Below are 18,995 nucleotides of genomic sequence, written 5' to 3' on the forward strand. Positions count from 1 at the left end.
TCGATGGATGTTTGCCATCTATTGTTGGGTAGACCATGGCAATTTGATAGACATGCAGTACATGATGGACATGAAAACACACACTCTCTGACAAAGGATAGAGTTTGCCACAAATTGAAGCCCATGAAAAAGGAAGGTGAAAAGGTATGTAGCAGTGCTAGGATTTGTCTTGGTGATGAAAGGAAGTTATTAGATGGCATGAAACATCAGCATATGTGCTATGCTTTGATTCCTAAGAAAGATAAAGAAGGTAGTAGTGAAATACCACTTGAAGTTTCAGATTTACTAGGGGAGTTTGGAGATATTATCTCTGATAATGTTCTAGATGGATTGCCACCAGTAAGGAAAATCAGTCATCAAATAGATCTGATTCCTAGAGCTAGTTTTCCTAACAAGGTTGCTCACAGGATGACTCCTACCGAAATAGAGTAGCTAAATAGACAGGTTCAGGAGCTGCTGAGGAAGGGTTTGATTCGAGAGAGCCTGAGTCCATGTGCAGTACCTGCAGTACTTGCACCAAAGAAAGATGGAGAGTGGAGGATGTGTATAGATTCTTGAGCTATAAATAGGATAACCATCAAGTACCGATTTCCTTTGCCAAGGATGGATGATATTATGGACTACTTGAGTGGAGCTTAGTACTTCACAAAGATAGATCTCAAGAGTGGCTATCATCAGATACAGATTCAAGAAGGAGATGAGTAGAAAATAGCCTTCAAGACCAAGGAGGGTCTTTATGAGTGGTTAGTCATGCCCTTTGGATTGACGAATGCCCCAAGCACCTTCATGTGGCTCATGAATGAGGTACTTAAGAAGTTCTTGGGAAAATTTTTTATTGTCTATTTGGATGATATTTTAATTTTCAGCAAGACTTTGGAAGAACATTTACTGCATATTCGTAGTTTCCTTAAAAGGCTAAGGGAAGAGAAATTGTTAATTAATCTGAAGAAGTGTATCTTTGCAAAAAGGGAGTTAGTCTATTTGGGGTTTGTTATATCACTCGAAGGTCTCAAAATGGATCCAGAAAAGGTAAAAGCCATCTTGGAATGGCCTACTCCAAGGACTGCTACTGAGGTAAGATCATTTCATGGTTTGGTTAGTTTTTATAGGAAGTTTATTAAGAATTTCAATGGCATATGTGCACCCCTAACTGATATAATAAGAGGGGATAGAAAAAAGTTCAAATGGACTGCAACAGCTGTAAGAAGTTTTGAATTGCTGAAGAAGAAGGTGACATAACAGCCTGTGTTGGCACTTCCAAATTTTAGAAAGGTTTTCCAGGTGGATTGTGATGCTAGTGGCAGCGCTATTGGAGCTGTATTAAGCCAAGAAGGTAAGCCTATTGCATATTTTAGTGAAAAATTGAATGATGCAAAGAAGAAGTATTTTGTTTATGATCAAGAGTTCTATGCAATAGTTCAAGCCTTAAAGAAATGGAGGCATTATTTATTGCCAAAGGAATTTTTTTTGTATACTAATCATCATGCATTATAGTACCTAAATAGCCAAGGTAAATTGAATCAGAGGCATATGAAGTGGGTAGAGTTCTTGCAAAGTTATACATTTGTGTTAAAGCATAGAAGTGGAAAATCTAATAGGGTTGCAGATGCATTAAGTAGGAGATAGTTGTTGCTTACAATAATGCAAGTTGAAGTAGTTGGGTTTGATGAACTCAAGAATTTGTACCCTGAGGATCTTAATTTTGCTGAAGCATGGAAAGCTTGTAAAGAACCTATTGCTATAGATAGAACCAAGTGGTTAGACTATTTGATTCAGGATGGCATGTTGTTCAAGGGTAGTCAATTGTGCATTCCAAGGAGTTCCATGAGAGAAAATCTGATTAAGGAGAAACACAATGGGGGGATGGCAGGACATTTTGGTCAAGATAAGACCATTGCCATTCTTAGAGAACATTATTTTTGACCTCAAATTTCACAGGATGTGAAGAAGTTTGTACAAAGTTGCTAGGTTTGTCAAGTTGCCAAGGGGTTTAGTCACAATATTGGCCTATATCAGTCATTGCATGTTCCATCAAGGCCATGGGAGGACATAAGTATGGATTTTGTTGTTGGATTTCCAAGAACACAAAGGGGTAATGACTCAATATTCATGGTAGTTGATAGGTTCTCCAAAATGGCACATTTCATTCCATGCCACAAAACTCATGATGCTGTCCATATTGCAGACTTGTTTTTCAAAGAGGTGGTAAGACTACATGGTCTTCTAAGGAGCATAGTTTCTGACAAAGATACTAAATTTGTGGGGTATTTCTGGAGGACATTGTGGAAAAAGTTGAGAATAGACTTGAAATTCAGTTCCACGCATCACCCACAAACTGACGACCAAACAGAAGTGGTAAACAAAAGTTTGGGCAATTTGCTGAGATGTTTAGTTGGGGATAAGCCCAAGGGATGGGATTTGATTCTACCACAAGTAGAGTTTTCTTACAATAACTCTATAAATAGGAGTACTGGAAAATCACCATTCCAAATTGTATATGGGAGTAGCCCAAGGACTACACTAGAGCTGAGGAAGATAGAACAAGGGGAGAGGACAAGTGCTAAAGCTGAGGAATTTGCTGAACATATAAAGTGTCTACATGAGGAGGTTTAGGCACACATTACCAAGATGAATCAAGAGTATAAAGCTAGGGTTGATCAAAGGAGAAGACATAAGGAATTCCAAGTAGGGGATCTAGTCATGGTGCACTTACGAAAAGAAATATTTCCAGCTGGTACTTACAACAAGCTGAAAATGAAGAAATTTGGCCCCTGCAAAATTTTGAAGAAACATGACTCAGGAAATGCATATGAGGTGGAGCTGCCAAATGGTATTCACATTTCTCCTATTTTCAACATTGCAGACTTAACAGAGTATCATGATGATGGTGCAGATGATGAGTCAGTGTTAGAGCCATGTCCAATTCTTGCTTCTAAGAAGGAGGAGATAGAAGACATTCTAGATCATCGTGTGAGTAGGAGTACCAGAAATAGGCAGTATGAAGAGTATTTGGTGAAGTGGAAAGGACGGCCAATCGAGGACTCAACTTGGATTTTAGCAGTTGAGGTTTCCCATTTGGGATTTTCTCTACCATTCATAAAGTGACAGGGTCACTTTTCAATCTACCCTGGGTGTCTGATGCAGGAGCATCTAGAGGTATAAGGGCAATCCTATGTCACCAGAAAAAAATGTACTTAGACTTAGTTTTTGTTTCATGTGTTTTCATTTTTGGACACCCATTTGGGTCAAATAAAGGTTCCAACTCTCACAGTTCCACTATCAGTGTGCTAGTAAATCCTGAAAAAATAGGAGTATGTAATTAGGCCATCATTTTGGTAAACTAGAAGCTGTGAATTGGCCAGATGAATGTAATTGTGATTTAGAGCATTCCAAAAAAGGAATCAAGTCAAAAGGCCCCACGGTTTGAAAGTTATTGCAATTTTTTGAGTTTTGGAGACCTCCTAAGAATGCTTCAAAGTTAGGTTAGGGGCATTAAATGACCTCGAAAAGGACCAAAAAATGGGGGACAAGTGAAGCTCATCCATAGGGCTATAGAGAACTTCAAGTTCTCTCCAAAAATGTAAACAGTTCATCAATCAGAGCTACGGTTCAAAAGTTATGCCTCCCAGAAGTTCGGTTACCATTTTTGGATTCTCCTAGATTTGTGCTGACTTCTAATGCAGCTTCTGGAGCCTTCTATTTGGTCGGTGGATGCCTACTAGCACTTTCTAGAATGTATTGCTGGTCCTTAATCCTCTGGGGTCTATTTAAGGAGATTCCTAGCATTGTAAATGACAGTTCAGAGTGGAGTTTGAGAGGAGGTACTGAAAGGAGAAATTATCTCCACATTTATGCTATTGTAAGCCCTTAGGGCATGTTTTGAAGTTTATTTTCTCTCTACTAAATATACTAGCTTATTTTTTAGTTAATACAATTTCCCTTTTCTGTTGTCTCCATTCTGTTCTTGGGTTGTATCCCCATCAAAAACCTACAGGAAGATAAGGGAGAGATACTCATGGAAAGACCAAAAGAAGGATGTTATAAAATATGTCCGGGAATGTATGATATGCCAGAAAAATAAGGCTGAACATGATTATCCAGCTAGTTTATTACAACCATTACCTATTCCAAATAAAAAATGGGAGAGCATTTCTATGGATTTCATTATAGGCTTACCTAAAGTACAAGAAAAGGACTCCATCATGGTAGTAGTAGATAGGTTAACCAAATATGCACATTTTTTTCCCACATCAATACATTATAAGGCACCACAGATAGCAGAATTATTCTTTAAAGAGGTTTTTAGATTACATGGGTTACCAAAAAATATCATTAGTGATAGAGATAGAAAATTTCTTAGCTTATTTTGGAAGGAACTTTTTAGATTAGCAGGAACTAAATTAACTCCCAACACTAGCTATCACCCCAAAACAGATGGACAAATTGAAATTGTTAATAAATGGATAGAAGGCTATCTCAGAAACTATATGACAGAAAAAAAAAATTCATGGATCAAATGGTTATACTTGGGAGAATATTATTATAATAATACTCATCACATGTCAATTGGAATGAGTCCATTTAAAGCATTATATGGATATGATGCTACTACATTTGGATACCTATTCAATCAAGAAAGCAGAGTCTTTGGGGCCAAAGATTTCATTCAGCAAAGTATTGATATCATGAAGACTCTCAAAGATAACCTCCACCATGCTCAGAATCAATAGAAGATATATGCTAACTAGAAGTAAGTTGATAGGTCGTTCCAAATTGGAGATCTAGTATTCCTAAGATTACAACCCTATAAACAATCTTTTATCAAAATCTGTGGAGCAAAAAAACTAAAGCCACATTTCTATGGACCATACAGGATCCTAAGAAGGATAGGAGAGGTAGCATATGAAATAGAATGGCCTGAAAATAGCAAGATCCATAATGTCTTCCATGTATCTAGGCTTAAAAAGGTTCTTGAGAAACATATATTCCCATGTGGTGATCTTCCACCATTAGAAAGTGAAGGGAAGTTGATATTGGAGCCTAAGATTATTCTTGATATATGTGAATGAAGATTAAGAAATTTGACTATCCGAGAGTACTTAGTTAAATGGAAAAATCTTCCCAGGGAAGATACTTCGTGGGTTGGAGAAGAAATCCTTTCTCAGTCAGCATTACTTGGGGACAAGCAAAATTTGGAAGGGAGGACTATAATGAACCTGGATATATATATATATATATATATATATATATATATATATATATATATATATATATATATATATATATATATATATATATATATATATATATATATATATATTTCTCTTTTGATGTAATGTAATAAATTCAAATATGTAAGATTGTTTTACTCAAATTATTCAAGTTATAATAAATAATTATTTTGAATATTATGGTACTACCTTAAATTGTTTCAAATATTATTTTATTTACTTCCAAGTCCTTCGTGAACATTCATAACTATAAATGTATTATTATTTCACCATATATTAATATATAAATCCTACTAATATTATAAATAATTTGATTATTTAAACATCCTATAATGCAAGAAAACCCTAAACTACCCATTATTGTTACATTAAAACTTATAGATGATTACCGAAGCTTACTATACGAATATAATAAGCTGACTTACTAAATATAATAAACATATTGAATTATATGAATGAGGAAGATAAAACTATAACTAAATTAATTTGAAAAGGCATGACATCATACTTGTGACTACCAAATAACCTATAAAGAATCGTATTAGGGTTAGGTCATAATAACATGGAAAAAGTGAGATAAAAAATTATAAGGATTTTGAACACAGAATAACAATACCCCATATCTAGTAAGCACACAGGAGGCTGTATTGTGGTACAAGGATCATCACCACAATAAGAGTGCTGCCAAATCAATATCCCACAATGGGAATATAGGTACCATCAAATTTCATTCTTGCACATTTCAAATAGCGAATGTATCATAATTAAAGCTATCAAAATAATCGTTAGCCATGGCTTGTAATAGTAACGTTAGTAAATACATATGTTATAAAGTTTAGGATTACAAAATACATAATCTCTAACACCATCTCATGCCCTTACACATATAAATTTGAATTAATGGGCATTTTGCATGAGAGGATTATTATATGTTTTGTAATATTATTTCATTTATGAATTCATAAACATTATCGCATGGATATAAGAAGAATATTATAAACAATGAAGTAATATATGTTATTAAGACATCTTACCATAATTACATTATATATATGCATGATAACATAAGATTCAAGTGGATATTAACACATAACATATTAATTAATATTGCAATCAAAGGAAATTAATACTATATATACATATATATATATATTCTAAAAACTTAAATAAACATCAAGATGCATTTTGAATTATAGTGTAGAAGGTTGTGTCTTCACCTGAATTATGAAATTTTGAGATAGGGAGTTGGTGGGGGGGAAGGCTGAGTAATTTCGAGGACTTTTTGGATATGCTTGGACCTTGTTTCATGCACCCTTTGCACCATCATTCTACCGTCTCAAAATGATCATAATCAAGATAGAAAGATTACCTGACACTATGAGGAGAAATCTTCCATAGGAACCAATAAATTGGATGTTAATACTCAACTCCTCGCATAATTAATAAAAGAAAGGATCTTAGGTTTTTTGTTAAAAAATTGATGATTTCCTAATTTATACCTAAATTGAATATCAGGTTAAAATTTTGAAAAAAGGGTCATGACACTATCCTATCAACCAGACTTTTGCTCCTTCTAATCTTGCAACTAGATCACAAAACTTGCATCTAATAATCCCTTGGATCACTTAATCGCATTCAATAAACACTCAGCTCCTTTTCACACTTTGCACTCAATACAATACTTGATACTCAACACATTTACAATGACAGAAAAAATCTTTCCTTTATACCATATCTTCAAAATAATTCCTTGAGCCATCTTTGGGGCTTTTCCAATTAATTATAATAAGATAATTAATTAATTACAACTACAATAGTGTTGTTGGCTCATAATATATACAAAATTTCACACGTGCGACTTCAGGACTTGTCCACTTACTAACATCACCATCATACTATCCCCTATCACTTGTTGACCATGCATCAAGAGATTATATCAAGTTGTCAAAAGATATAATGCAACCATCAAAAATAGCTTTTTAGGTACTCTATCTCTACACTGCTCTTTGTAAATTAGGTACAACTTATGTATGTCTTTGACTTACATGTTTTGCATGTAACCTTGTCATCAAGAAACTATACTGAACATGCCAATGAGCATGCATCACTAGACAATCAAAACTTTGTCTGTACAACTAAGATCTGTTTCTTCTACTTTGCTAGTCTTCATAGACTTACTTATATGTTGACATCAATGACAAACACAGTCATGAATACAACATGTCAATACTATCCAATGCTTAGGATTCTCCCCTAATGTAGTATCATCACCATTCATGCTAACACAACTATCCACCCACTATCATCCTTCAAGTCCTTCGTGTGTCTTCTTGCCCTCCTATGATCTTCTCATTGCTATTGTGCCTTCTTTCTATTTATAACATTATCTAATATTTATATCAATACTCTTTGCTATATTTTAGAGCTTTTCGAGGACTAAAATTTCTCAAGTTGATGATGTCACACTTTTTGCCATTAACTTTGGTCTTGACAACTATGTCATATCATAGCTTATACAGCTATCAAGTGTAAGATTTGAGTTGAACTCATGATTTTTCTTATGTTATATGTGTTTCTTCTTTAGGTTACTCCACATATCTTTAGGCCTAGAGAAAAGGGAAGGAATTCAACGAGAACACTGAAACAAAAAAAGGTATTAAATACAAGTCAAGTTTATATTTTTAAATTTATTATGAATGAATGTATATACATGTACTCAATATTGATACATGTTTACTTGTTTGTTGAATATAGGTAGAAATAATTGAGTTTTGTAGAGTTGATGAATTCACCTAAGACTTTCATTGTTGCAGTGATGGAAGAGGTAAAATTTCATATTTTCCTTCTCATAAATTTTAGGTTATAGTTTGATTTTTTTCTATATACATATTAAACAGTGAGAGAGAGAGAGAGATAGATTAGGGGATATGATAGAAAAAGTGAGAGAGATTATGGGATAGGACAGAGAGATAGGATGGGAGAGAGAGAGGGAGAGGGAGAGGGGAGAGAGAGAGAGGGAGGGATGGTGGAGAGAGAAATTAGGGGATATGATATAAAGAGATAGAGAGAGAAGGGAATAGGAGAAAGAAAGGGGGGTAGGATAAAGAGAGAGAATGAGAGAGAGTGATTAGGGGATATGATAGACACTTGTTTAATATAATGCATAAATTGATCTCTTTCTCTCTCCCTCCCTCATTCCCTCCCTCAATCTACCCTTTTCTAGTAGTAATACATAACCCAGTCAAGTTATGGCTTGGTGATAAACTAGGGAAACAACCCAAAGGCTTAGGAGGTTTGTTTTCCTCCATTTTTATTCCTTTAGACATTTTTTCATCTTCTAAGATCAATTATCATCTTTTTATTCATCAGGTACTCTAATTGTCAAGTGGGTATCTATAAAAATAACCATTATAATCTTACACATCTTCTTAGATTTCTAAACATATAATTTTTTCTATTTCTAGACAATAATAACATTGTAAACTTCAATTACTTTTACCAATGCCTTGAAATTCCTCATAGACATATGTCTACCATTTTTTAATAACTTTTGATATGCTTAACCAAATTAAAAATAAATTACATATTATTGTTCTACACTTGATTATATACATAGTTTTTAAAAATGTTTTCATTTTCAATTATTTTGATGCAAGTTATGCTTAACAGACAAATAGGTTGTGAGGCCTCACACTGGCCCATCATAGCAGTTTATTTAAATTTAATATAATTTATATTTTGCATTGTAGATACTTTATATTTTGAGACCTTTTTATATGTCAGACTATTTTGGACTATTGCTCAGACAATTTGATACTATGGGACACTTTATTTTATGGTAATCATTTATGATATTAGAACTTATTTATGATGCTTGATGATTAGTTACATTCATGTACGTGGTTGGTTATTTTATTAATGAGTAGGAAATTATGTTTGAATATAAATGTCAGATGGATTATATATATATATATGGTAGTATTATATATGCACAATGGTTAGAAATAGAAAATTGTTATTCAATTAAGAAATGCATTATGTTTTGATTCAGTTATGAATATAGAATTAATTGAGGATTTATATGTGCATATGTTTTATTTATCTTGGACTACTGATATGTGGCTTGAGTGTGCAAGAAATATCCATGGTAAAATGGAGAACCAAGACTACACCTTTGTATTAATTGAGATTGCCAAGGTTAGATCTAATGAAGAGATCTTAACCTCATTGTTAAGTAGTTTACTTTGTGAGCATAATGTGAATGGATTTCTTAGATTAGATTCTTTTTTGTGAAAATTGATTTGCCACTCGTAATGTTAAATGTATATTTATACTGTCACTTGACACTTGTATTGTTATGTGTTTAAATGGCAAGTCAGGTTGAGTCATTGGTAAAAGACACCCAACCTTATTCCTAACTAGTTAGAAATGTTTAAGTTTTCATCCCCTTGCATAAAATATCTTATGAAGGTTTTAATTAAATTAAATTTCGGATTTTCAATTTTAGGGTGACTTTAGAGGGCTTTGTTTGAGTCTTAGAGTGTTCTTGTAGTGAATTTAAGTTACCTACATGTTAGTACTATATGTTAGTGCTTTAATTTTGGTTTTAGTGGAGTTAAAATCTCTTTTCTAACACTTTTAAAATCTCATTTCTTAAGTATTGCGAAAATGGAAGAAAACTTACGCAAGTTCCCTCCTTATCTCTAGTGAGTTGATAATTCCAACCAAATAGGGAAACATAGGTGGAGTTAAAGTGTTTGTTCTCTTTCATGATGAAGAAAAATTAGGAACATTTATTTTTTAGAGGGAAATTGGAAAATAGGTTGGGCATTTTTCACCCACTCTATAGTTTTTAGAGATTTTTGATTTTGGAGATTTGATTATGGAAGTATAGAGGGCTCTTCTCAAATTGGGTCATTTACCTTAGCTTGGAGAAAGGTTGGAGCTTTTGTCATGTTTTGGAAATTATATGTTGTATTTTTAAATTTTTTTCTTAATAAAAGATGTGTAAATTTTTCTACGGATGCATATGTGTGTTGTTCATTGTCCCTGTTGTATTGTTGGGTGTGGATGAATTTCTATTGCATTACTTTCATTTGATTTTGAGAGTGTGATGTTATGAGTGTGGAAGGACATCACTCACCCTTGGGAGGGAAGATGTGGCCTTTGAGTGAAGAGGTTAGTTGGGCCTATCCCCTGAGTGTAGAGTCTCTTCCTTGGAAGGAAAAGGGATAAGCATGTTGTGTAGACTACATGTGCCAGTACTTTTTTATGCACTTTGGGGTGATAAGGGGAGAAATTTTGTGAGAGTTGGTATTTATTTTGTATGCCTTGTGAAGGCAGATTTGATTTTTTGTATTTGGCTTCTCCTTGGGGTTTTTAGGCACACCTTCACCCATTATAATGGTTCCTCTGGTAACCTTCTATGTAAGCTCAAAAAGGGTGTTAAATGATGTATCTTGTATTGTTGATTTATATGTATGTGCTTGATTGTTACCCAACTGGTCTTGGTTCTCCAAGCATAATGGGTGGTCTCTTAGAGACCTACGCTGGGAGGTGAGCTCTCCATGGTTTACAAGGTTGTTTTGTATAGGTTTTCTAAATGGATATTTCTTAAAGAAAATTTTGGAAAATTTTCAATTTTTGTTGAAGTTTTGAAGATGATTTATTATGAACATTTGTAAAAGTTATGTATTGTAAAAGATCACAAGTAAATCTTCATGTAATTTGTAAATTGGTGTAAGGATCCAAATATGATTGTAATATTTGAAAGGAATTTTCAATAATATGAATATATTTTGTTTTAAATATTTTTTAAATTATTTCCATGAAATAAAATTGAATATTATTATTATTGTGTGTGTGTGTGTGTGTGTGTGTGTGTGTGTGTGTGTGTGTGTGTGTGTGTTGTTCATGATAATTTGGACATGACATTTTGGTATCAAAGCTAGGCTTAGAAAACATTGGGACAAAAATAGTTTCATGTTGAGCATAGAAATATAAAAATCTTTCTATTTCATCATCTTTATTTCCAAGATTTAAAAAAAAACAAATTTTGTATCATCTTCTTTTGAAATATTTAATTCCTTATGAATGATGGGAATAGATTAAATATAATATTTGTTTGTCAAAATTAATAAGTTTCCTAAATTTACTCCTAAAAGTATTCTATTAAAAAAATAAATACAATTAGTCTAAAATATTACACTAGCTTAAAGTTGAAGTTACTAATTTATGAGAAAACTCAAGTTTAAAGGGAAAAAAAAAAACCTGCTACATTGACAATTTTAAAAGTAAATATCATAGAGTTTTTAAATTAACCTTATACTAAAGCCCATGATTGTGGGAAAGTAGAACTAACCTAAAATCTTTAAAACAAATAATAAGCTTAGGGGGTGATTACCTGAGTGGGCCCCACCACCCACATTGTCCTTTATAGTTCATATTTGCATGTATTGTTGATGAATTCTACACCGCTTTTCTTCCCACCACAATCTCACCCGTGCCTCTCCAAATTTTTTGTGGCTGCAAAATGCGCTCATTACTGTTTTTTAATAACTTGAAATAGATGGATGAGTAAAATAAATGAAGGGGGAGTAGTAATGGATTTGGGGAAACTACATAATTCTGGCGTGCCTGAGAAAAAAGGGGGTCACATCACACATCAGAAAAAAAAATCTCCTTGCTATCAGAAATAATCTTATCTCTAGACCCATGGAATGGTTCTAGATTATTCAGAAAGTTCAGATGGAGGTTTCTACTTTTAGGCATATCAAGAACAACGAGTATGGAGGCAAATCTCTCTTTAATTTCTTTTAAAAAATGGACTCAATTTCCAACAATCCTAGTTCCCTCTATGCTTATTTAACTTAGTTGTTTTAAACATATTACAAAGATAACATAATTTCCAAATACAACAATATAAACTTTGCAAATAAGATCTATCAAACTAAGTATCTAAAGTAGAACCAATTCAAGCTAGTCATGCAATATGCAAAGAGAGCAAAATGATTATTATATTTTATAAAAGATGCACAATTCTTTTTCCTAGCCAATCCAACCATGTTCTTCACATGAACAATACCTTCAATTCAAACCCTAGGTAGATGATTTCCTTTGGCAAACCATTGACATTTACTTATTTTTATCACTAACAAGGAGGCACAATTTTCTCATAAAAACTATGTTGTGGTATTCACAACACATGCCCCATTCCTCACCAAGAATGGGGACCCCCTACTTTTTTTGACTCTTGGACCCATAGCCTGAGAGTTGGGAGAAGAAAATTTGGTTAAAGTTGTGTCAAAAAAATCACAAAAAAAAATAAAAAAATGAGAAAATTACAAAAAAAATAGAAAAAGTCAAAAACACAAAAAAAAATTAAAAAATAAAAATAATAATAAAATTTCAAAATGAATAAGTCCCTAAGGGGGATGTTTTTTCTTTTGCTTTGCTTATGTTTTCTTTTCTCATGATGCATAGGTAACATAAGCAAATGGTGTCCACATCTAGATCAGCAACAAAACTAGTTGTTTACAAATTTCAAGGCGTAACCCAAAAATCAAGGTTACTCGATGAACACATTGAGATCAATGACACTAACCTCAGACACATGGACTTGGGAGAATTCTTGAGAGTTTGCAACAGTCTGACAGAAGTTCAACCTTGAGGTCCACATTAATCTATTCTAGATTAGTGAATGTAGCATCACATCTTGTGTTAGTACAATTAGTTGAGTTGATCATGACCTTATCTAGGAATTTTTTTCTTGATGAGAGGGTAGTTAAGAGAGTCACCAGAGAAGTGGTCTTAGATTTGTGACCTAACAACATTGAGAGAGTTTTTCATCTTCCTAGAGCTAATCTATTCATCAAACTTTCCTATGAAGTAGCTGAAAGATGGTATAAAGATCATAACCAAGAGGCCATCGACATTATACATTCCTTGTACTTCATTGAGAAGCCACCTCAGGGAAAGACAATTAGCAAAGTGGATATGACTTAGGTATACATGAAGAATGACATTAGATACTCTACCATCCTCTTAAGTAGAGTCATGGGCTTACTTGTAATAGGTCATCTCACTCCATTCATGGTCAACTTCATTGAGACCATCAGTCATGCAAAGATACCACTGGATTTGGCCACCACACCTAGTGAAAACTAGTGTGAGTAGCTAAGGATGGTATAGGATAAGAAGAAATTCTATGAGACTTCTAATGTGGTGTACCTTCTTGCAACAAGGGCAATGAACTATCCCAAGTTATACAAGAAAGGCAATACGTAAGACCCCAATGCTTGTCCATACATAGTCTATCCTAAGCTAGTGAAGAAGAAGCTCTCACCATAGAGTAAGGAGTACATAATTGTGAATGATTATTTCATCTTTTCAATCATTTGATTTGTCAAAGGGGACTATGGGAAGAGATTTTTTGAGGAAGCCAAGCTACAGATCACAACTCTTGAAGCATATTATATCCAGTTCAGTACATTTACATACATCTGGATAGGTGGTGCATCTATCAATCCAAAGAAACTCCTGAGGTACCCAAGTGACAAGTTGGTCCTAATGGAAATATCTTGATGGATTGAGTTAGCTTATGAGAGGATCAAAAGAAAAAAAAGACCTTGTTGAGATTGGCCTTTTTTCATAGGAGAATATTAGGTGAAGAGAAAATAAGATATTCCAACATTTGAATTTGAATGGGAGAACTATCCTCTTGAAGAGTGCCACTCTCCTCAGCCATATTTTGACACTGTGGACAAAGTGGAAAACTTGGCAAGGAAGGATTTCTATCATGAGGATGTCATTGAAGATCATTGGATGTATGCCACAAATGACTACGATGTCCTCATTAGAGATTATTGTATGATGAGTTTGAATCTAGTAGAAAAGGCTCTCCATTTGACCATCCCTGATGAGATAAGGCTATAGGACTCCAAGGATCTACTAGATCTGGTATTCAATGTAGATAAAGTTCATGAACAAGAGGATCAAGGTTAGGGTGAACAAGAGGAAAAGAGTCAGTACGAGATTAGTACCTAATCCATTAGCTCCTAAAACCATTCTGGAGGAAGAAAAAAAATTAGATGAGGAGGAAGAATAGGTGCCCTTACAAAGAAGAACTTGGTTAGCAAAATCCATAGGGCTAGAAAGAAGAAAGAGTGCCACGAGTACCCCATGACCCACCAAAGTAGAACCTATAGAACTATCTTCTTCAAAAGATGAAGTGTAGTGCTTGGTGAATGAGAAAAGGGAGCAAGGTGAAGATGTTCTCTCCATCCCAGATTTTGATTTCATGCCTATGGGTACGGAGTTAGTTGGAGGAAAGATCATGGACACCCCTACATGTGAGATCTAATAGAAAGACTAGACATAGATGCCACAAGAGATATAGGGTCCTGATATCACTCCTCCATATCTACCATAGATTATAGTGGTAGACAAGGGTTTAGTAACTCCCCCACCTCCAAGTTCAAAAGAGGAACATGTTCAAAAGGAACCATATCAAAAGAGAAAATAGAACCAAGGGTTAGTGATGAGGCATCAAAAGAGGCACATATAGTAGATTATGCACAAGAACCTTCTCAAGAAGTTGAGGATCAAACTACAGGATCTACAGAGATCGAGACTACATAAGAAGAGTCCTCATAGTAGGAGACTCTGAACAAGAGGGATAAAGGGAAGGAGGTAGTTAAACACACCCCTTCATTATCTAGAGCCAAGGTTATAGAGAGACACATCCAAAGATGGTTCCCAAAAGAAATAATGAGAAGTGCCAAGCATCAGTTCCATGCTTCAGAGGATGACATTTATGATATTGCAGAGATCTTGAACAAGCTCGAGTCTCCATTACATGATGCAATTCCATTTTATTTTTTTAGTACCATACAAATCATGACTTATTTGCACAAGTGGCTCACCCTCCTAAAGGTATAGATGTGAAAGCTATTAGTCTTGAGGACTATGAAGTGAAAGATATTATGTTGGGAAAACCTACATGAGATATAGCTCGACAGATGATGACTATGGGAGTCAAAGATGTGCTTAGGCATATGGAATAGGATGAGATTGAAATTAGAACACTTCATAGGAAAGTTGAGATCCTAAAGCAATATCTAGCTGAATTTTTTGGTCCTCTTGATCTTGAACACCCCGAGGAGACTTTGAATACCATTCTTAGAGAAGGGGAAAGTGCATGACTCAATCCATTTTTGAAAGATTGTCAAGAATGGTGAGTTGCCTTGAGGATAAAGGTGCCACTATAATCACATGAAGTTTGAAGTTATTGCATGCTATGAAAGAGAATTTTGATAAGATTGTTGCAAGTTTGAGGCAAGACTTCAGTATCATGGATGAGGTATGGGCATGGAGCAAAGATTTACAAACTTTACAAGCCATAAAAGGCCAAAGGTACCACATTCTAATTGATTTATATACTAGAGAAGAGCTATACATGATAGATTATTGGATAGAGAAACTAATAGATGAGAATAAAGTGATTGAAACATTGCATGATGAGATACATAGGCTCAAGGACCAAGCCCAAGAGCGAATTTTGGAAGCAGAAAAGTTGTATAGTGATGCATGCTTGGACATCTTTGAAGATAAAGAATGAGAGAAGTTGTTGCTAGTTGAGGTAGTAGTGGATAACTTCAAGAAGACTTTAGAGGAAGCATCTAGTGATTAATACATCAAATAAGCCTTCAGGAAAGAGGAAGCACTGTTAGAGTTGGACACAAAACTCAAAGATTTTGCAGAGACTCGAATTAAGGTGGACAACTATAGACAGAAGGTCAAGGGCAAGAATGAGGCTTTAAATCTTCCAAATGTAGCTAATATTACTGAGATTATAGAGAAATTCAAGGGAAAACATCCAAACATAGCTTTGGGGTGAAGATGAACAAAACCCAGATGCCAGAATTTCAATTTTGACACTTAGTAAAATTTTGAGATTTTGACCCAGTCGAGGTCCGTAACTCCATAGCTTCACAGCTCCATTTCTCTACATTTTCATGCAACTTCATAGATCCATAGCTCTACAGGTCCATAGCTCCACAATTTAGAGGTGCACTGAAAATTGACTTCCAGTTCCAAAAATGGCAATTTTCATTCATTGGGAATGCATTTTGATGGCAAGTTAACTCTGACACATGCCTAGTGAAGGTCTAGCTTCTATTTTTGGTGTCTCCATGCACTTCGACTTTGAATGATGGCTTCCTCCTACTTTCTTTCTCATTCTTTCTTTCTTTTTGACATGTAAAGGGCTATTGCATCCAATTAATGAATAAAATATGGATGGAGTCCCTGTAAGCACCAGTTAGATTTTTAGTGTGTATATGTTTAGTTTATTTTTATTGTTAAAAGTATTTTATTGCATGAAAGATATCTCTCACTCTCAACACAAATTGAGGAGATGATTTCTTATAAATACCCCATTGTAAGATGTAACAAAGGTTGCTACCATTATGCAATAAAAATATCCTTTTGGTGCTCGCATTTGGAGTGTAGTCATTCTTGCTTGAATGTGTCATTGTTTTGTGGATTTTACTCATGAGATTGTGATTGAGCCAAAGGTTTATTGTGCTATTTTTGTTTGTGCGATCTTTTAGTTCTAGTGTTTGCTACAGATATATGAATTTTGCTGATGTAATGAGCTTGAGAAGAGATCAGCTGATTGTGTCTACATTGCTTTTCATCTCGCATAAGCACACTTTTCGTGGCCTTGCAATTTGATGAAGAGTGAAACATCATTCGATTTGTTAAAGATTCTCACTGACAATTGCATTAGTGGATTCTAGGAAGCATTCTTCCTATTTTCATTGGTTTCCTATTGATTTCTTCAAAGGTTTAACTTGCAGCATGTTGTGTTCTATAGCTTATGTCTATTTAGGAATTTCAATTTCAAGTTATTTGCTTTCAATTTCTTTATTTTCTTTACTAACCCCCTATTAGAATAGGATCTCATAGTAGCTACATTGTTAGAGTTGCATTTAATGAAAAATACAAAAATACAAAAATATTGTTTTTTTGGTGTGATATTTTGAGACAACGAACAAATTTACTTCAATTCTGAGAAAAAGAGCTTTTAGAACTAGCAAAGGCCTCCTCATGAACATTCACATTTATCTTCTACTGAGTAGATTTTGGTACGTTGCAAGAAAAAAACTGAACCTTAGAATGGATCCTTAAAAAGATTTTTTTTTCAAGAGAGGAATTATGCAATGGATTCCTACCATTGACCTCATGCAAAACAAATGCCCAATATAAGTGGTGCTAGGAGGGCCACAAACTAAAGAACATACTCCTAGAAATGAAGAAAATTTGACAAAGTTTTGAAATTTTTGCACCCTTGCAATAAACTACATTCCATACAAGTTTAGAAAATACTTCTAAAATTTTTAGGAATGTAGGTCTACAGGTCCGAAGCTTCGTAGATCTACAAAAATATATGGTACACAAAATCTAAAATAGTGAGAAAGTGTACTTCTATAGAGGTGCACTTTTCTCCAAAAATGTAAGCTGGAGGATATTGATCCAAAATCTCCATTTCAGTGAGCATTAAGGTCTATGCCAAGTACACATAGATTTCTCAAGCTTACCCACTTTTGTAAACCACATAGTGACAAGGGAACATCCTGAGTTCAACCACTCCCTTTCAAACTTTCATCATATTCTTCAACTCCACCTCCACTCCAACCAACTAGTGAACCACCACATACTCTGATAGCTACTCCCCAACAACCACCATTAGGTCCACCACATCATCCCATGGCCTTTTTTTTGAATGTTGTAGACTCACCAATAAAATTGAGAGGTGTACTCCATGACTTCCCAAAGAATCCTAAGAAATATTGCCTAAGGTTCATCTATGGGGAAACACAAACTACTGAAGATCATATCAAAGTTTTCAAGGAAATTTGCAACTGAAAGCAAGTGGCTAATGAGGATGTGGTTCTTTGTTTATTCCCCTACTCTTTGGGAGAAATTGCCTTTAATTGGTACACCAATTCGCCACCTAGATGCATTGGAGATTGGGATACATTTGAAAAATTGTTTTTGGAACAACTCAAAATATTCATCAATCCAACTGTGATACACCAACAATTCATATCAATAAAAAGGGACCCAGCTGAGATAGTTTCATGCTTCAACCATCACTTTCATATGGCCTATTGCAAGTTGGAAATTTCATACACCACATCAGCTGAAGCCGCTATTTAGATTTATTTGAATGCTATGGACCCTCTTACTACAATCTTTCTAAGAAGACTTCTTATAGAAAATATTAACACATTGGACAAAGTCTTTGTAGAAGCGATCATGTTCACAAAGCAAGCCAATTCTAATGGAGGAGGAATGATGCTTCTAGCACAAGTAGTACCTACAACATTTGCCAACATACCTTGTGGGAGCACCCACTATCCCTAGACAGTTCATACCTATGAACCCAGTTCCATTGCAATAGGCACCCACTCCATGAACTCAAGTGATAACGTATCTAGGGTATGAGTCCCCAAAAACAACTTTCTTTGAACAGAAAGTAATGGTTCCTGTAGAAGTAGATAACAATCTTCTTTTAGAAGTTCGTCAAATAAAGAAGACCATGTCACAAATGAACAATGAGTTGAAACATATTAGATTCTCACATGGACAAAATAACAAGTTCCAAATAAATAATGTTGGCCCCTACAAAAACAATTTTGGTCAAAATTACAACAAGAACTTCACCAATAATAGTAACAAAAACAATGCAAGAAATAA

The sequence above is a fragment of the Cupressus sempervirens genome, chromosome 9, assembly GCF_028749045.1.
Source record: "Cupressus sempervirens isolate cs-2001-9-10 chromosome 9, ASM2874904v1, whole genome shotgun sequence".
Lineage (NCBI taxonomy): Eukaryota > Viridiplantae > Streptophyta > Pinopsida > Cupressales > Cupressaceae > Cupressus > Cupressus sempervirens.